At 44.8% G+C, this 21,010-nt stretch overlaps 1 long non-coding RNA gene across 1 annotated transcript in view; it reads right to left on the bottom strand.

The window, feature by feature from the left end:
• Positions 1–16,365, bottom strand: part of LOC106740490 (uncharacterized) — a 74,801-nt gene extending 58,436 nt beyond the window's left edge. Inside the window, exons 1-2 of the long non-coding RNA XR_009462486.1 lie at positions 15,429–16,365; positions 14,350–14,519 (exon numbers count right to left, since the gene is read on the bottom strand). This is a non-coding gene — a long non-coding RNA (uncharacterized LOC106740490). The remainder of the gene's footprint in view (positions 1–14,349; positions 14,520–15,428) is intronic.
• Between the last annotated feature and the right edge of the window lie 4,645 nt (positions 16,366–21,010).

Raw genomic sequence — 21,010 nt, 5'->3', positions numbered from 1 at the left:
ATGTGAATTTGCATATGAGTGGCGGGAACTTTTTTCTAAACTGTAATTTTCCACTATTGTAGCATTTGGTTACTGGGTTCAGGCATAGCGGAATTTTCCTCTATGACCTAGTTACTGCCACCAGAATGATTGACAGCAAAACTATGCCATATGTATCGAACCCATGGAATTTTCCTCTGTGCTATGTCATTTCTCCTCTGGGCTATACCAATTCTCCTCTGTGCTATAGGCATCTAATTAATGGTTTCTGACAACATGCTGTACACAAAGTCTTATTTTCCAAACAAAGTACTGAGTTAGGATTGGATTCAGATTTTTTTTTAAAAGATTGGTATGTTCAGAACTAATAGAAGAATATCTTGATTCTTGCTCATACATTTATATAGCCATGTCATCATTTTATTAACCATATCATATCAGTTATTATTTAAAGTAAGTGTCTAGCTAGAAAGATACTTTTATACCTCATCAGGAACTTTAAAGCTCTTCTGAACTTTCTACATCCTTTTGCTTCCCAAAGTGGAAATGCACCCCAGGTTTCAAGAATCCTAATATAATTCTGCAACTCTTTCCAAACTAACTCCACTGGATAATAAAGTGGTAAGGGTTTTAATCAATTCCATTTACATTTTGAAAAAATAGTACAGCTGAATGGACTGAGCACTAGGCAGGAAACCAGAGCCAGACAAGTTCTAATTCTGGCTTGAAACCTATTTCCTCTGAACTTAGACAAGTCACTTCCCATTATCTAATCATTAACTTTAAAAGATCCTAGAAGAATTAGTTGCATCTGGTCAAATCATTTGAAGATGCGGGAGGAACCCCACTGTCATTCGTTTCTATTTTGCAATAGAACAATTCAAGTCCTCCCAGTGTAGCATGAACTGAACTAATGTAGCTGATGTTAACATAAAGTCTAATAGTAATGAACTGTAACCATGTTAGTCTTGTCCTGTAACTTGAAAACTCAATTTTGTATTCTTTTGCTTGACATAAGTGAATGAACTCTGCATGCCCTCTATGTATGAGTGTATGTAAAAGGATGAATGATGAGAGAATGGCATAGAGACAGGAAAAGAAGATTTAACTGTGTTTGTAAGCAACAAGGTGCCAAATGTGTAAGTTACCAGTCAGTAAACTAATTAATAGATGGCTGAAGAATCCCTTTGAGGCTTAGGGCACAAAGGAGATAACGAAGAGGAGGAATGTACACATCCTGCCAGATGGGCAGCAAGGACACTCCAAGACTGAGATACCAACTTTTACAACCAAACTGACCTCAGGCTGAGATAAGCAGAAGATGGATGAGAAACAACTACAAAAACAGAAATTGGGTATGGAAAAAACCCCAAAGTGCAAAACAAAGGATGCCAATCCCCATAAAAGAGGACTCTGGAATATATCGGGTTGGGTGAGTCTCAACTGCTGCTTTTTCAGAGCACAGATGCATCTGTTCACCCTGCTCCAGCCAGCTATCTGCATCTTCTCTCAATAGGCCTGGGCTGGCCACCCAGTACCCCCATTGAACAACTGGTGCTGTTAACTATAACATCTGAACGGAATCATTGTTTTGTGTTTGTATATATCTGAGCATAATGATGTGTAGGATGATCTGTGTGTGTCTGTAGGAGTGGTGTGTCTGAACCTCTATATCTAATTCATGTAATCAATAAACGCGGCATTTTGCCTTATCCCCCTTTATAAGGTTTTGCTCTTGATTTGATAAATTGGGAATTTAAGTAACACCAGTCTCCATAGAGTGCCAGACTTGCTTTCTAAAAAAAAATGTTTTAATTGGCACAATGTGTGCAATTAGTATTATATTTGATGTAATGGGAAGAGATGCAGGCATAGTCCAAAGTTAGTGCCTGTAACAGGTCACCCTCGGCAGTGCCATCTTCCTGGTAATCTGTGCCTTATGTGGGGCGCCTTTGGAGCCTTCTTCGGGGTTCTTATGACCCGCCCTATACTCGTCTGCCACGTCTTGATGGAAATTATTATGCGAGCAGGAGACTGCCTATTGCATTGGGTATGTTGGGTGGGGGTTGTTTTTTTTTTTTTCTATGAGGGCCTGACCCCTGTTTTTCTCTAGCTAGGCCTCCCTGTCCAAACCCACTAAACAGGGCTTGACTCCAAGGCTCTACCTTTTCCGGTGTCTTGGGGCTCGTGGCCCCCTTTTCTGCTGCCATCTGGGGACTGGGCACCGGCCCAACAGTCAGCGGCTGCAAGTTCAAAACCAGGGTGTAACCCCAAACTCACACCCTCTCAGTCCAAAAAAAGAACAAAATATAACTGCACTTCAGATGCACCAGACCTCCCTGGCCTTTTTAAGATCGACCTTCAGGTGCCAGGGTCTGTGCCCCCAAAAGCTGCGCCTTCACTGATGCCGGAGCCTGTGCCCTGAAAACTGCACCCTCACTGGTGCCGGGGCCTGTGCTCCCCCCAAATGCTGCACCCTCACTGGTGCCAGGGTCCCCCCTCCTCCATCCCCTAATAGCCTCACCCAAAGCACCTTTCCTATGTAATAATCAAAAAAAGAAAAAAAAACAAAAACAGTCCTGTATGAGGGGAATGACTGCCACCAGAAAATGTGATCAAGAAAAGCAGCATGTCAGCTGACATGAACCAGGTCTGAGCTTCGGTTCCCCATCATCCTTGCTGTGGTGCAGCTGCCATTTCTCTGGTGTGTCTGTTGTCCCCCCATTCAAGCCTTTGGACCGCTCACCACGCTTCTTCATGGAGCTCTCAGAGGCACTCCTTCCCCTTCAGCTGCTGCTCTCCCTACTGCCGTTCTGCCCAGGGTTTTTATAGTCCTGCCCCATCCAGTCAGCTGACTAGCTGGCCAGGTTCAGCATTTAACCCCTTCCTCACCAGCACTCTGTGCCCAGAAAGTTCTGGTCTTAAAGGGGTGGACCTGCTTTCTAGTGGCAGGGTTAGAGTTCCCTGTTACAGGGCCCCAAGAGAAATGTACATAATGGAAAACAAACTGTGGCCATTAAACCAGTTTCAAGAATGTCTACCTTAGGAAAGTGACCTTTTCACAAGGGGCAGCTGTACATCTTCCCTGGAGATTAGCAAAGAGATGACTCCAGTGTTTTTAACATGTGTGTCTAACCAATCGTAGATATTTTGAGTACTGGACACATAAATATGGCTCAGTCTGTGTAGCTCTGGTGTGGTCTTCTATACAGTGCCTGATTTCTCCAGGAACTGACATGATCACTCATAGGATTCATAATACCTGGGAGACCATTCCTCACTGAAAATCCATGTCAGAGAGGTGAAGAGATGGTAATATGGGAGTCCAGGAAGGGTGGTTGTTCCTCAAAGGAATTATCCTTTGGGCACAGAAGGCAATAATCCCATTGCACATAAAGGGGGGCAAAGGGGCCAAGAAACTCTCTTGGCTGACCAAGGGAAATCCAGGAAAGCCTAGGGATGAAAAAAGAAGCATACAGACTATGGAAGCGGGGGGTAGCCACCAAGGAGGATTATACCTACTTGGCTTGCACTTGCAGAGAGTCCGTTAGAAAGGCCAAGGCAGCAATGGGACTCAGGCTGGCAACAAAAATTAAAGACAACAAAAAGGCCCTTTTCAGGTATATAGGGAGCAAAAAGAAGGTGCGTGGTAGCACAGGACCCCTACAGGACAGGCCATGGCAATTAGTGATGGATAGGAGGGACAAAGCTGAGCTCATCAATGAGTTTTTTGCATCAGTATTCCTGAACACAGACAATAACATATCTCCAAATTGGACTAGAGACAAGCACAGGAGGGACACCAGCTCACCAATGGTTAGTGCCCTGCTCCCTGCCACCACATGCAATTCCTGGGACTCAGGCAGAAAGTAGTGCTGAGCTGGCTTAGATCCATCATGCAGGGCATCCTGACACTCCACACACTGCAGGGAACATGATAGCAAGGAGCAGAGAAGGCTGTTTCATTGTGTGAAGCTTCCCCCTGCAGTACACAAGTTCTGGGAGCACCATGTGAGTCACGGGGAGCTCCAAAGAATGAAATTGGGCTGGCCCTGGCCCCATGATCCTGCTGACCAGGGCTCTGTGCTCCCTCTAGCCCTAGTGCCATGCTCCCACCCAGCTACAGTTTCCCCTCCTCCCACCACCACTTCCCTACCTGCTGCCCAGAATGCTGCAGCAGTGACAGTAGGAGGAGCAACTGGAAACTGGGGGAGCTGAGAAATTTCCCAGGTGGATGCAGCAGCAGCAGCTGCTGCAGCAGCCCTACTTGGAAGCTGTGTGCACTGGCCTGGGCCGAGGCCAGGAGCACAGCATGCTGCTCCAGCAGGAGTGGGTGGGGCCTGACCCTATGCTGAGCAGAGCAGGGGCAGCAGCAGGCTGGACCAGATGCAATTAATTGATGGATGCCCACCTGTGGACCAGATGAAATTGTCTGGTGGCCCAGATTTGGCCCATGGACTATATTTTGCCTGTGGACCATTTTTTGCCGGTCTCTGCTTTATGGGCTAATTGTGTAGCTCTGTTCTGCCCCTATACCATGCACCAAGCCTTGCAGATGTCATCAGCTAGTGATGTTTTCCCTCTTTTATGTTGCTGGCCCCTTCCTGGGCAACCAGGCCCTTTGGTCCCTTGCTCTGTCCCTTCTCTGGACCCTTCCAGCCTCACTCCTCAGCACCTCTTTGGGCCTCTGGACCCATCAGGTCCCATTTGCTCCAAGTCTCTCTCTGGGCCTTGGACCCTTCTGGAGTAACTCTTTCTCTCAGCCCTTTCCTGGGCCTCTGGACTCTTCTGTTATTGTCCCCACACTGAGCCTCTGAACTGATCTTGTCCCACTTTCTCTTAGCCTAACTCTGAGCCTCTCAGCTGATATTATCCCATTCTCTCCTGGCCCCTCTCTGGGCATCTAGACCATTCTGGTGCCACTTCATCCCTTCCTTTTCTGTCAGGACATGCTCCCTTAGCCTTCCCCCTCCTCAGGGTTACCCACAAGGCAGTGGGAGCTCAGGCTATCAGGTGCCCCATGCTTGCCTTTCCCTGTGACATTTTGTGGAGGCTGCCCCTTCCACAGGCAACCCCACAATGCTAACCTGTCCCAACAGGGTGCAGTTTCAGGTCTTCTCCAGGACCAATCTCTAGGCAATCCTGATCTAGCTCTCCTGGCCTCTCCTTGACTCCCCCCTGATGTCATACACCCCTCCTGGGTGGCAGGCTCCCAACCCTAGTCCTTGCCCTTCCTGGGATACAGACTTCCAGGCCTCCTAGCCCCAGTTCAATCTCAACTATAGGCACCCCTGGCCCTTTTTCTCTTGGACCCCTTTTCTCAAACCCACCTCCTCAGATAGTACTGCATCAGGCATCTTCATCTTGGGCCACATGCCCCTTGTGCTGTTCCTTTCATGCTATGGTCATGTACAGGCCTTTGGCCTATCCTAGGCCCTGGCCCCGCTTTGGGCTAGTTGAGATATCCAGGCTCCTCCGGCAGTCTCTGCAGGGGTCCCTCCTGGATCTTTTGACCCCTTTTGGGCCCTGGCCCTACATGGGTCAGTCAGGATTCTATGGGTCAGTCCTGTGGCTGCCAGACCTCTCTTATCTGTAGGTCTGCCCTCTTTGGCCCCTCCCTAGATCTCTCAAACTCAGCCTCCCTCTCTCTCCAGGCTCACCTAGACCCCTCAGTAGGACTCATAAACACAGGCCCTCTCTCTGGGCTCACTCGACCCTCTCAATAGGCCCCCATGCACTCAGCCCCCTCTCAGGGCTCTGAACACCACACTGAGTCCCCAGGAACCTCCTCCACTCTCATAGTTCCTTCCCAAACCTCCAGACTCCTTTTTTTTCCCCAGTTCAGCATGGAGGAAAGAGCCCCTTATCTAAGACTCATGTAAGAGGGTATGGTGGGGAAGTTGTGGGGGGGGGGGGCAGGGGAAGACAGCTGCTGTGGCTTGGGGTCCAGCCCCTACATGGGGTTGGAGCCAGAGCATAGTTTCTGCCTTCCTCCCTGCAACTCCCCACCGCCTCTGCACTCTGCCATCTCCCCCCTGCAGCCTCTTTCCTCCATCCCCCCTCCTCCCCACTAGCCTCTGCTCCCCTGGTCTATCCCATAGAATTATAGAAAATTAGGGTTGGAAGAGACCTCAGGAGGTCATCTAGGCCAACCCCTTCTCAAAGCAGGACCATCCCCAACTATATCATCCCAGCCAAGTCTTCATCCAGCTGGGTCTTAAAAACCTCCAAAAGATGGAGATTCCACAACCTCTCAGCCTTCTCTTCTCTAGACTAAATAAGCCCAGTTATTGGATCCCCTGAGGACCTGCTCCATGATTTTTCCAGCAACTGCAGTGAGACTCACTGGTCTGTAGTTCCCCGGATCTTTCTTTTTCCCTTCTTAAAGATGGGTGCTATATTTGCCCTTTTCCAATCATCTGGGACCTCTCCCAATCAGCATGAGTTTTCAAAGATGATGGCCAGTGGCTCTGCAAATCACATCAGCAAATTCCCTCAGCACCCTCAGGTGAATCCCATCCGGCCCCATGAATTTGTATCTGTTCAGCATTTCAAAATAATCCCTAACCTTACCATTTTGCCCTTGCTCTGCATCAGCAGGCTCCATCTTTTTTCTAGGCTGGAGCACTATAAGCACAGCCCCAGCCCAGCCCCATAGCAGTAGTGCACATCCTGCACATTTACTATGGGAGCTGGGCTGTTCTGTGCTCCATGTCCCAGGTTAGAAATGAGACAGAGCCTGTTGGCACAGAGGAAGGATAAGAAGGGGGAAGAGGGGAGCAGAGGCCAAGGGGGCCAGGGATGGGGACAGGCAGGATGGGAAGCAGAGGCAGAGAGAAAGGAGAGGGGCAGGTACAAGCAAGGGTCAAGCTGCTTAACTTCCTCACATTACCTGTCATCCCAATGCCCACCCCCCTGTGGGGGGGGGGGGTAAAAATCACAAATTTAAGACAATCCTCCAATAATTAGATTCTGTACAGGGAAAATTATAACAAATATCAACATTTTCCATGTAAAGGGTCTAATTATCAAGGAGTCATCTTAAGTTCAGGGTCATCTTAGATTTGAATAAATATGGTATACAAATGTATAATATAATCCTAATGTTTATATTATAATATGCATAATGTGTTTATATTAAGTTTTAAATGAGATGCTACTAAATGTTGAAAAGGTCTCGACTGTAAAAAATGTTGAGAACCATTGGTCTACATTGCTGTACGTTTCATCTCAGTCAATAGAGCTCTCAGTTTACCCCAGCTGAAGATCTGTGCCCCAAATATGCTGGCTTGCAAGAATAAAGTGAACCCTTACCCAAACCTGTCAGAAAGACAACCCTTATGCTCCCTAGCATGACTTATGCTTTGCAATACCCAGCTGAGGTTTATCATCAAAGCCAGAGGAACCTGGCAGTGCACTCAGCACCTGCTCAGCATTCACTTAATTTGTTAAACACTTTTGATGTTCACTTCTGTGGCCAAGTCTGCTTTCAGTTATAAGTTATTTCAGTCCTCCTATTAATTTTCCCTCACATTTTTAAGGGAAACATGAAAGGAGTCAGCATGTTAACTATTCAGATGGATTCAATGTTGTACATTGTGCTGTAGTGGGAAAGACATACACAATTTGAAGTTTTTATTCTAAACGTAAAGCATGCCAGTTTCCAAATTATAGAACTTGGAGAAATTCATTTGAGTAATGTAAACTATAGATGTACAAAAGCAACAGAGCCATCAGTTTTTCCATTCTTCAAAGTACAACCTTTTCCCAGAAGAAATCTGTACCATTTGGGGCTGCTTTATGTATCAAACTTTGCTAACATTATATCAAAAAGCTTTGCATGCATTTGATTATTCATGGTGCACATCTGCCAATGGGTACACAGAAAGCAATGGAGGATGAATGATAGATTCTTAGATGCTTTTATTGCCTTTTTCTTCTCCCTTTCTCTGTTTTGACATATGAAGGTTGCTGGTGAGTGACTGCCCCAGATGTGCCAATATGGCTCTAGGAATCAGAAGACCAAAGGATGTGCAGAAAGTGCTCAGTGATATCAGGTCTCCCAGTTTCTCTCTCTGCTGCAGGCTATGAATGCATCAATCCACTAATCTACTTCCTCTTTGCAGGTCTGCCTGCCAAAGGGTTTTTGCTTTCCAGTAGACATCACAGCAACAGAGGGTAGGTTTAGCATTAATACCTGGGGGCAGAAGGGAATCTGCTTGTTGATAAACAAGCTGTAAAACCCTATGGGAAGGAAGGTTGTGGAGTGCTGAATGCTTTAAAAACAAGCTCTGTGCAGTGCTGGCATTAGTCTATTTTAAAGGAATGGAGCCTGCTCTTATTAAAAGTGACTCCTTTTTGCGATTGATCAGACTCAAGATGATTCCCCAACACTTACACAGTCCTTGTGTTCATCTGTAACTAGAAATTCAGGCAATATGCTGAGTAACATAGCCTGACTTTACAGCAGGGGTGGGCAAAATACAGCCTGTGGGCCAGATCCGGGCTGCCAAGCACTTCCCTCCGGCCCGCAGAGCCCCTTCAAAACCCATGTAATGGCAGCTGCCTCTCTAAAAGCCTCCAGTGGCACCAGCCGCCGGCTGCAGCACCTCAGGCTCCTTGGGTTCTGGTTGCGAGGCAACCAACCCTGACCCCAGCCTGGCCCAGCTAGCCTCGCCACATCCCTGGCTCAGGCTACGTTTGCAGCTTAAGAGGGGCGGGGGGGCTGGGCCAGAACCTGTGGCGCCGGTGAGGGGAAACAGTGTCTGGGCCGGGTTCTGCTTTGCTGCACAGGACTAGAAAGGGCTCTGCCCTGCAGGTAAGCCCAGGAAAGCAGCTGCTGGGCAGGCTTTCCCTGTGCTGTGCTGCTCGGGCCATGCAGGGTCGGGCTGGGCCTGCACTGGGGAGGGGAAGCAGCAGCTGGGCTGCAGCTCTGGCCCAGTCAGCACCAGGAAGGAGAAGTGGTGGCAGAGCCATGTGCTGCTCGGGACAGGATGAGCCCAGCCGGAGTGGCAGGGGGTCAGCTGCATTTTCCCCCTACCTGCACCGGTCAGTCCCAAGTGGCACGTGACTCCACCACCGCTTCTGCTGGCTGGTGCAGACCCAGCTGGGCCCATCCCATCTGGAGCAGCAGTGGCTGAAGCCAGCTTCCCACATGCTGCTGGGAATGGGAGGAGCCCGGCCAGGTCAGCACTGGACAGCAGAACCAGCGGCTCCTCCCATCCCCAGCAGCACGTGGGAAGCCAACTTCAGCTGTGTGCCACTTTTCCTGGCTGGTGCAGACCTGGCCAGGTCCATCCCACCCAGAGCAGCATGTGGCTGAAGCCGGCTTCCCAGGTGCTGCTGAGGACAGGGCGATCCCAACTGGGTCATCACTGGCCAGCAGAAGTGGTGGCGGAGCCTCCTCCTTTTGGGACCAGCTGGCACAGGTAGGAAGAAAGTTCTGGGGGAGGTCTGATGCCCCGCAAACTCCACTGCTGGGGCAGGATGTTAGAGAGGTCACAACCCCTTGCTACCTGGTAAGTTGTGCAAGGGGAGGGACTTCCAGTGGCAAAGGTCAGGGGCCAGGGAGCAGGATGTCTGGTCCCAAGATGGCGACCAGGGGGTGGGGCAACTCAAGGGGCGGAGCTACCCATGCAGCCCTCGACAGCTCGCCAAAACTCATCAAGCAGCCCTCCACCCGAAATAATTGCCTGCCCCTTCTTTACAGCATGATTCTTCATTGCATCTCTAGGTATATTTCTATGGGTTTTTTGTTACTTGATAAAATTATATATAATATGAACCACTTGCTACCACCAATCTAAAATCCTTTGAGAGTGGTTCCATTCTGGAGAGTGAATGTGGAGAATGGTATCTTCTTTATTTGATTCTTGTGTGTATTCACTGTTATATGATGGTTGTTGACTTTAATAGTAGAGAAATTAGCTGTTCTTTATTCTTCTTGTTACAACAGAGCCAACAAGGTTAAGCAAAAGGAAATGCATTCTGTTTCCCCTGTTGCTTTCATCAACAGAGAATTATTTAGTAAGGTAAGCAAGGTTATATGAATGCCAGAGCTGTGCTCAGAATGCAATTTTCCTATAAGGGTTCCAATATTTTTGTTTTTATTGTATTTACTGGAGGAGATGAAACTTCTTGTCTGGTGGGCAATGTTTTTACTACTTGCAGTCTTGATTACTGTCAGGCTACAGAAATATATAAACATTTGGGGTTTTACAAATTGAAAGAATAAATGATACGGGGCACCCTATATAACAACTGTCTAACCATTTTTATTTTTCACTTTGCCAAACTAAGCATTCATGGTCAGATTTTCTGTTTATTTTCTGTCCTTGGTTGTGTTTAAGGTACAAAAAGTAGTTCTGTCATTTTTGAGAATGACGTTAAAAAAAATTCCCTAACTGGCCAAACTAAATTCTAGAAATCTGGTAAATGCCCAAATGCTTAAAGCAGTAATGTGAAATTTGGCACAGAGTTTGCTTTGTAGAGTGACAGGTGCCTTAAGCAAACTTTCAAGGAAAAGCTAGGTTTCTCTTGCCAAGTTCATGATTTTTATCATGAGATATATGGTATCTGAAGTTATGCTTAAAACCTCTCCTCCTGGAAAAAAGTGATTATGTGAAATTCTAAGCTTTAGCTAACACAGAGAAGATGTAAGTATGGACACTTCTTGGATGCAGGAAAAAGACTGAAAATGTGACCTGAGGGCACCCTAGTGCCCCAAATCACCCCTTACCACTTGCAGATTTGGAATTATTACATACAGCTGGTCAAAATTTGGATTGCTCATCTGCGCTAAATTCGACAGTTTGATGTAGTCCTGAATCTGAAAGAAGTTGGGGGATAGGGGGAGAATGTTGGGCAGAGGGAGAATCAAAACTTTGGGTTTTCTTCACGCAACAAAATATTCTTTTCACAAACTATTTTTGAGATGAGGTCAAAAATGTTGTTTCACCTTTAGTATTCTGACTTTTATATCTATACTAACACAATATTGGAGCTCAAATGATAAAGTACAAAGTTAAATTCTTCTACTGTATAAAAAAATAGTTTCAATATTTTCCAATATTTTTTTTAATCTGCTCTAGAGTCTTGTTCCTTAATTTTCAAAAAAAGTTTTATCTTCATTGTATGTGATCCTTGTTGCCAATAAGTCTACTACAATGTTCTGAAGCAGCCATAGAGGGCACAGAAGCTGTAGAAAATTGATCTTCATTTTACGTGGTTTTATCTTTCATTGTCTTCAGAAATGACTTGTTAGAATGTTTTAATTAACTCCAAAAATCAATCTTGCTAAGATAGTACATACCAAAAGAAAAGTAATGACAATTTTTCTACATTGTGCCCTCTTTTGTCTTAGTCTGAAAATGATCTAGTATTTTGGACCTTCTGGCTGGAAACCAGAAGTTCATACACACACAGCTCAAGGTTCTAATAAGAATCTTGCCATTAACATCCTTAAATTGATATGGATCCCATCCGAGAGAGGAATATCAAGTAAGATAAGACTCTAGGAAAGTTGTATGATTTAAAGGCGAGTTCTCATGAAAACAGTAATTAAAAGTCTGGGATCTTGATAAATTAGTATTTTGTAAAAATTGCAAATGACCCCATTAGATGTTTTGGGCATATTGTGCTACTTGATCTATATAGGCTTGTGGTGTTATGTAGTAGCAGTTCCTGAAACACTCAGCTAAGTCATAAGGAATGTAATCTTTAATAAACCACAGCAACTTGAACACTTTCCTATAACATTGCCACTTGCATATTGCAGGCTGCTGGCCTCTCCTCGAATCAGGAAGAGTTACCATCACACCCAAAATTTGATTATACAGGTCAACCCTTCTGTCAGGTCTTCAAATATACCATTCATAAAATAAAAATATTTCTCTAGCCAGAGCTGGCTGTAGGGGCTCACGGATTTCCCTATTGGCTATTTAGACCAGCCTGGAGCCAGTGTCAGACACATACCTGCTTTCTAATAACTCCCCAGTTGAGGGAGCTGTTGCCTGGCTTTTATAATTACTTGAGTCACAGATGAAGATGAAGGGGCTGCTCATTTGAAATTTATCGACAGATTTATCAACAAATTCTTACGATGACTAAAGACCCAAGTCTGTCTTTGTATCTCTTGAATGGCACCAATGAGTTTAAAAGCTGTCGGGCTCTCTCCCTAGAATGGAGGCAGTCCCCAGTAGTTCAAGGCATGGCATTTCTACAACACCCACCACTGATGCTGTAGCATAATGTTGGATGTAGAAGTGAGTTGGGCCAAAGTACTACTGTGCAGCTGTTAACCATTGACATACAGAGTTTTACAAACTGAAGAAACTTCCAGCCTGCTCTGACTTTGGCCACAGCTAGCATAGAGCTAGCTCCAGAATCAGGGGATGAAATCAGCAGCAATAACTCATTCTAAGTTAAAGCCAGCAAACTTTGGATGCAAATGACAACTTAACATTAAATCTCATTACAACGCAAAACACCACTCCACGGGCCTGATTCCAATTATACGTGTCCCAGTAGAAGTCAAGAGCAAGTCTTGGAAGTTAATGGAGATGAACCAAAAAGAGCTCAGCATGACATGCTAAAGATAATGGTGGGGCCCCTCCAGGTGTTAAACCATGATATAATTACTTTCAACATCCGGGTTCCATTATGCCTTTGAATGTTCTCAAGACCCTGTCAGAATTCCTTGCTAAACAAGCTACAGGACACGTTCATGGCAGTGGTGATCTGAATTCCTGCCTCTCAGTTATACAACAAGAAATATTCTCCCCATATTGTTGTGCATTTCTGGAACAAGTGAGTGTCCCGGGGCCGGTCTAGACACTGGCCTGCCCACCTGTCTTAGGGCAATCTGCCCGCCTGCCTCACCTACCATGCCGCTGATGTATCATTATGTTGTTCCCAGGTGGGAGGCTGCCCATTTAATTGCCTTGATACCAAGGGCATATACACGGTTCCAAACCTCCCCTTATATCATGTGCTATGCCTCACAGCTGGCATACATCTACAGCATTATACCCTGGCCCCCTATCTGGGCCATCACTCAGCCTCACCCTGCCTAACCCTGGCCTCAGGCATCCTTAGAGCTGCCTGGGCCCCCTGTGCCCCCAACACTGGGACTTCTCAATCCTACGTGCCCCCACACTGGGACTACTCAATCCCACATGCACAACATCCCCCCTCCCCCTGCTTTTGGGCCTCAGACCTCACTGAGGACCTGGGCCCTGTCTCAGGCCCCCTTCTTCAGCCTAGACCCTGCCTCAGGCCTCATTTCCATGAGCCTGTGCCCTGTGTTATATCTTCAAGGTGTTCTCCCTTGCACAAGGTTTCCCCTGCACAGGGTTACCTGCAAGGTGGCAGGGGTTGAGGTTTTCTGGCGCTCCGTACCCACCCTTCACTGGGGAGGCCCAGGTGTGGCATTTCCTGGGGACTGCCCTGCCACAAGCAGCCCCATCACACCATCCTCCCCAGCAGGGTGTAGGTTTAGGTCATGCCCCAGGGGCAGGGGCCTCCACCATCCCCGTAGCTCCTGCCTTGTACCTCCAGGATGTTCTGGGAGCAACCGGCTGGGTGATGCAGCACCTTCAGCCCCCCGCAGCAACTGCTCACTCAGCTCTGAGGCCTAGCCTTATGCCCAGGCTCCCAGCCCTCTGCACCAATCAAGTGGCCTCCTGCTTCACATGCGCCTGCCTGATAGGGCCTGCTCCCACCTAGAGTAAAGGGGTATTTACATGAATAGTACAGTGTTGAGCACACTGGATTGAACACTTCTCACTTTCATGCCACTTGACAGTTATTTAACTAGTTCATCTTCTCAAAGACCAATAAAAGTAGAAATATCCAAGGGAGGCTTTGGTTAGGGAAATAGCCAAAGGATTATTTGTATCGGCAGCTGCAAGCATCCCAAAACAATGAATCAAACCACAGAAAACTAGGATAGTAGATTTAAAAATCATGAAGAAAATCATGAAAAAATATTGTTTTAAACACAGTAATTTGTTTTAAGTTATTATTTCTTATTTCTTTTCTACATTTTTAACCTTTAAGGTTTACCTTTGAATAGTTTTTAGGGAAAAAACTAGCAAGGGAGGGTGGGGGGGGACAAGATTGTTAATTATTCTAAAAGCTACAATAGAGGAAGACCACCAACATCACAAGGCTCATGGTAAAAATTGTGATGTTGGCAACACTGAATTAGTAACAGAAATGGGGAAAGAACTCAGGCATTTCCAGCACCTCAGCTTGTTCATACTGCATACTACTCCAACCTGCTGCATGAGCAATTTAATTTCACATGGAAGTGATGGCTACTGATATACACTGGGTTAAAGAATACAGCATCAGATTCAACAGGATTACCTGGCTTTGTCTGTTTTTTTTGGTGAAAACGACTGAAGAGCAAAATCCCTTCAGGGAGTAACTCGGGAGACTCTGCAGGAGTGAGAGGAAATCTGTACTGTGATCCGTTGCTTCCTGAAGAAAAGGAGCTTGAAGAACTTGCGTAGTAACGGCACTTTCAGCAGCTGTTCCTGTTAATAGCATTGCACAGCCATTATTAAAATTAAAGTGTGTTTTAAGGGGCCTCCTTCCACAACAAAACCATGAAGCGATCCTCCTCAGATAACCCAGGAAGCAAACTGAAGCTGTATTCCAATCAGAACAGGGCAGGAGCACCCAAGATTAAAACCTCATCAAAATTCAGGTTCTTGGTTCCAGGATTTAACTCTGTGTTGGTCTAGTCTCAGCAGTACTCAAAAGCAGAAGCTGGCCTGCCCCAGTGCATAATACATTGACTTCTGCTCTGCTGTCCTCTAATCCCAATTGAAGGAAAAAAGTCAAACTGCATCTGAAAAAGGGGGAATAGTCTAGTCAACAATATATTCTTCAACCCACAAGCATAAACTGAGCTTAGCTGAGCTGAAACAAAGCCAGAAAGCTTTAAATCATAACTTGAGCTGATACTGAATCATGTCCCATAATGTTTCAAGGTATTCTGTTTCTTGTTGAAGGGAGGCTTTCCATATACAGAAAAAACGTTTGAAGAGAGGAGGTTTTCAATATCTGTGTAACAGGTAAAAGATAAATAAAAAGAGGTTTGTGGGAATCTAGACAATAAAAAAATACATCAAGAGATGCTTATGTCCTGTTTCAGTTATCTCACTACAAACAAGCTTTTGAGAATTAGAGTCACTGCGAGGTCAACTGCAATGTCTCATTTGATCTGATAAAAGAGATCTAGTATAGCACTTAGAAACATATTGAGCTGCATAAATAGAGGCACCTGAAACTATTCTTTGATGTAGAATCAAAGTGATTCATTATAGTCACTTAGCATCTACACTTAATCACTTAGCTTCTGGATTTTCCTGACAAGTAAAATAGGACAATACAAAGTAAAAGAAAGAAAAGGGTTGATGCAAATGAAAAGGAACATTTACCTATATCCACATCAGTTTTGCCACTAGGTCTGTCACTTGTACATTATCCACAGTGGCCACTGGCTTAGTTTTCTTCAGTAGATGTGTATGACCTAGAGGTTGGATAAAAATTGCATCAAAATTGCAATAATAAATATCAAGTGTCAATTAACTTTGATTTTTTTCAAGCTACTAAGAAACACAGGAAAAATTCAGTTTCAAAGGTTAACGTACTACTCCAGAATTAATCCTAAATTCTACACTATGAATAGGTTTTGTAAGGAAAGCACTTTTCAAAAGCTTAAATACATTTATTACTGTCCTTGCACCATAATCATGTGTAGGACTGACCAAAATAAACTGATTCATGGTGTATTCTAACAAGGGTAACTTAGTGACAACCCACTCTAATGAAGCACTTTTTAGCTACTTGCCAGCTGCTTGTGACCTGCAACTAATCTACAGAAAACAACCCAACAAGCCCCTCAAGTAGATTTCTATTTAGCATTCAGCTAAGCTTGTGAACAGCACAAGCCCAGCATGCAGTAGTCCATCTAAGTTCATGTGGTACGTGTGGCCAAAATTTGGCCTGTGAAATGCACTTTAGTCACTTTTTGCTCTTCAAGAAGGAAGAAATATTAATGATCACATACTCCTATTGACTAAATCACATTAACATCCAATCTGTTAGGAATAAAATTCTTGAGTCTGCTATATCACCTCAAGAGACACTGAAATGGTTTGATGTCTACCTGTGGATAAACCATGGTTAGGTATTTTGATCTCAAGAAAAACCCCACCCAACAAAAAAAGCCACATGTGCTTCTTCTGCAAAAGATGATGTCATTAACACCAAAAAGAAACAAGGCAGTGCTCCCCATGCCTCCCCTGGGGGTGCACACAGCAGTGGGGAGCCACGCCCCCCTGCAGCCCTGGACAAACCACCCATGACTCCATCCCATGACCTTCCCCAACCCTGGGGCCTCATTCACCCCAGCCCCTTCCCCTGCCCCACTCCCTCCTTACCGTGGGGGACTTTATCTTGCCCTCCCATGCCTTCCTTCCCCCATGCCCCTTCCCCTCTTACAGACTTACCTGCAGGGTGCTCTGTGTGTGTCTGTGTCTGCCCCCTCACTCCCAAGCCATAGCCTCCCCCAGCCCTGCTGCTGCCCCTCACTCCTGACCCACAGTGCCTCACATCCTGCCTGGGCATTCAGGGACCCCCCCCCTCTGGGCTCCAAACCCCACGCACACCCCTGCAGCCCCCAACACCTTCACAAATTCTCCCCCTACACCCTCCCCCCCCCACACCAGTGTTCCCTCTAAGGTGTAGCAATCCGTGAGTGCGCCGCTTCGGTCTGTGAGCGCACTGCTTCGGTCCGTTCCCAAATTGGTCCTGCCTCCCCCTTTCAGCATACTGAACAAATTATTCTCACAACATTATTTGGGAGAAAAGAGTCTTGAAATACTAAACTATATATATACATACACACACACACACACACACACACACTAAACTAGATAAAAAAATTAACATTTTATTTATGCCTCTGATCTAAGCAGCTCTCTTCCACCTGCATAATTTTAAGTAGATTTTTTTTTGTGCATGCCTCTCTTGTTTGCAATGGTTGTTCTCCAATAGTTACAAAGTGTACAGTAAAAAAATAAAATATAAAACCCTACCAAAACAGAAAAGTTTATGTATAATTTTCCACCTGAGGAAAGCATGTAAAAGAGAATGGATTGCATGTGACAGACATAAATCACATCATTTAATATACTCTGTAAAGCTCTCAGGTACTGTGAAACATTGAAAGTATATAGGAACAGAATAGAATAAATGGAATAGTATGTCGCTATATACAGTCCAGTTGTCTGGGACATTTAAATCAAGACTGGATCAAACACTGGGAAATGTATTATTGAGAAATATCACAATTATATGTCTAGCTACTCCTCTTCCCTATCTAGCAGATTTCATCACTCTTTCAAAACTGATCAACATTGCCTCCGTAACCTTTGAAAGCAGCATGGAGCCATGTGCATCCGGCCGCTGGGTGGACCAGGCAGCAAGGAGGCACATGGCCTCGGGGCTCAGGGCAAAGATCACCCGAAGGGGCTGGGGAGTGAAGCAGTTCTCCGGAGCTAGCGGAGCCCATGTAGTGCCCAGCCCCTGTCCCCACCCCTGCCTCGCACTGGGGAGGAGCCACTCCACCCCCTCACCCCGCCCCCAAGAGGATGCTGGCATGGTGAGGAGTGGTAAATGTCCCGTGCCAGCCCCAGTGCCTCCCAGTGCCTTCACCATGCTCCGAGTTTCCAGGAAGCCTCAGTCCAGCTCCTCTTTGGCCGTGTGTGAGGCATTAAAAAGTTAATGCGTGACAAGATTTTTTTTTTTGTGCGCAGCCATGCATGCGCATAGATTAGAAGGAAACTTTCCCCACCCCCCAACTATACAAAGTACCTGCATAGTTTTGCATAATTTTGAGTTTTTCAATGCGTAATTTTACGGTTTTAGCTGTGCAATTAAATCATGATTAATTGTGATTAATTTTTGCAATCACACAACTAATTGCTATCAGTTTTTTTATTCATTTGACAGCTCTAATTTTTATTGTTCTTCCCAAGGTATAGCACCTTGCATTTGTCAGCATTGAACTTCATTGTCTTGGATCCAGCCCAGCTTCTCAATCTGTCAAAATCGTTATGAATTACACTCCCATCCTCCAGCATGTTCACAGTCCTTCCCAATTATATGGTGTCTGCAAATTTGCTCAAGAAACTTTCTATCCCAGCACTAAAATCACTAAAAAACAGCCCAAACAGCACTGGGCCTAGAACAGATGCCACTTGAAACCTCCTGACATTCTGACATGGATCCATTTATAATTACCCTTTACTTGCAGCTATTGGCCCATTTCTCTAACCACCTGTAGTACAGGGGTGGGCTAAGTGCGGCCCACAGGCCACATGCAGCCCGCCAGACCATTCTGACCAGCTCGTTAGGCCCCTAAAAAATTTAGAAAATTAATATTTATCTGCCCCTGGCTTCCTGTCATGCGGCTCTCAATGGCTTGCCAAAACTCAGGAAGCGGCCCTCCACCCAAAATAATTGCCTGCCCCTCTTGTAGTAGTTGTGTACAGCCCACATTTTTCCAATTTTTTATGAAAAGTTCCTGTGGGACCTTATCAAAAGCCTTGCTGAAGTTCAGATACATTATTTCCATAGCATTCCCTTCATCCACCCATGCAGTTACTCTGTCAAAGAAGGAGAACAAGTTTGTTTAACACAATGTGTTTTTAGCAAATCCATATTTGCTGCTTGTTATCATCCTTTTCTCCTCCAGATCCCTGCAAATGGACTTCCTTAGTATATGCTCCACTAACATCCTAGGTATAGAGGTTAGACTAACCAGTCTGTAGTTCAGCCTTGAAGAATATGACTTAGATGCGAGTTGCACAGCTTAGTTTCCCATACTCTCTATTTTGGACACTGCAAGTTTGTCCAATTAACTTCTGTTTTGTGCCTGTGGGTTAACATTCTACTCTTGTATGCAAAGCTAAAAAGTCAGACACTTGCCTTAAAATAAACAGTTTCCTTAAGTTCCATGTATATGATTTATGACTAGAACGTGGTCTAGTCCAGGTTTTATATATACAAATGGAGCTTAAAACACAAAATGGAAAACTGCATCATAGGTTTTAAAGCCAAAAGGGACTACTATTATAATCAAGTCCAACTTCCTGCATAGCTAGACAAACAACAGGATGATTTGTGCTTATAAATAACTGTTTGAAAAATGATTTTTAAGAACAAATGCACTTAATTAAAGCAAGAGGTACAGGAGATCTGTAGAAGTTAAAGTGAAATTACAAATAAATGACAAATACAGGTTTCCCTTGCTTTATGCTATACATGCATTCCTGGAAAATGGTGTATAATTTGAATTTGCCTAAAGGGAACCCACTTTACAATGTAACAAATACAAATGCATTCCAAGACCTCAGCTGCACTGACCCCCAGACTGATTTTTACAAGACAATTTTGGCACTCTCCAGCAGCAGACAGTACACACAAGCACAGGGCACTATCTTAATGGGGATGGTAGCTACAGAAACACGTGTTGCAGACAACGAGCAAGGAGCACAGATCCACACAGGAGACTATATTTTGATGCGTGTCACTCCCACAATGCACCACACAAAGCAGCTGACTGTGGGCTTCCACCACACCAATCACATAAGAGTGAATTTACCTCTCATATAACGAATTTTTGGTATAAAAAGGGTCATCGCATAAAAGCGAATTCGCACATACACAACCCACATAAAGTGAGGGAAACCTGTAATGCCATGATAAACCAGGAATAAGAAAAAGAACCAGATGTTGTGGAAGTCATTAAGAAGCCAGCTCCTTGAAAGTGTGCATTTCATTAAACATTAGCAAAACCAACAAGGTGTAAACCAATGCAAAAAGCTCGTGAAAGATATGATAACAAATCCAGAGTAGGAATGGAGGGCAGAGATACAGGCAAGAAACAGGAGCAAGAGAGGAGAGAAGATCAGTATTGCTTTTGGTATGAAAATGTTCATCAATAGATTTATTGTAAACAATCCAGTGCAGAAGCTGACTGTCAACCTCTATAAGGCCTAATTAGAATCATCTTTCCCAGTACATAAGTAAAAGGACCTGTGGGGCTTCTGATAGAGCAATAAGTGGTGGGAAATCTAGATGGTCTCCAGCTCAAACTGACTGGCCATGATGCTGTGACTTCAGAACGGCATGCAGTGCTTCTGTTGGTAGGAAGTGCTTCTGTATTTTTTCCTAATACTGAGTGTTTTCTAGAAACTGGTCTCAGTTTATGCTGCCTCTGTTTTCTAGGCAAAGGACTTCAATCTGTAGAGTTATTCTTTTAGCATGCTTTAATAGTTTAAGTAACTTTTTCAAAATGTTGAAACTTAAAGACATTCCCTTTTTCAAAGTAAAAAAAGAACACATCAAGTTTAATTCAGCTCTATTTAAAACCATACATTGACAATATGCTAATCATTGATTTCATTGCTCTCATGTTTCAGAATATTCCCAGAAACTCTCTAAGACTTTTTTGTATTTTGTCATATTTCAGAATAGCTCATCCATATTTCAGAATAGCTCGTCCTTTGCTCCTAAATACAGATTGGTTCAGGTGGTAACTGCTGAATTATTAACTAGCTCCACTGTGAATTTTCTGCGTGAAACAAAACTTATTCCAAGATACCTATCACCCATCCAAAATATGGCAAGAAAAAATTGCTTCATTCTCTGCTTAGCTTAGAAACTAATCCCCAAAACTCAACAGATATCACAAAGACAATAACAAAAACCACCCAGATTAACACCCTGCTCTTATTTTTTTCAGAAAGTGAGGCTCAGAATTAACATCAGCACTGAGTTTCTAGAAATTAGATGAATTGTACAAAAAAGCAAACAATTCTGTACTTGCTGATGTGTATACTGAGTTGAGGATCAGTATGGCAATGGCATGGTCTTGGCTGGTGGGACTGAATTGACCAGTACTATAGCTACCAAGTCTATAACATGGCTATAACCTTCTTTGATCTAACCC

The sequence above is a fragment of the Alligator mississippiensis genome, chromosome 5, assembly GCF_030867095.1.
Source record: "Alligator mississippiensis isolate rAllMis1 chromosome 5, rAllMis1, whole genome shotgun sequence".
Lineage (NCBI taxonomy): Eukaryota > Metazoa > Chordata > Crocodylia > Alligatoridae > Alligator > Alligator mississippiensis.
This window is presented reverse-complemented; position numbering and strand designations above follow the sequence as displayed.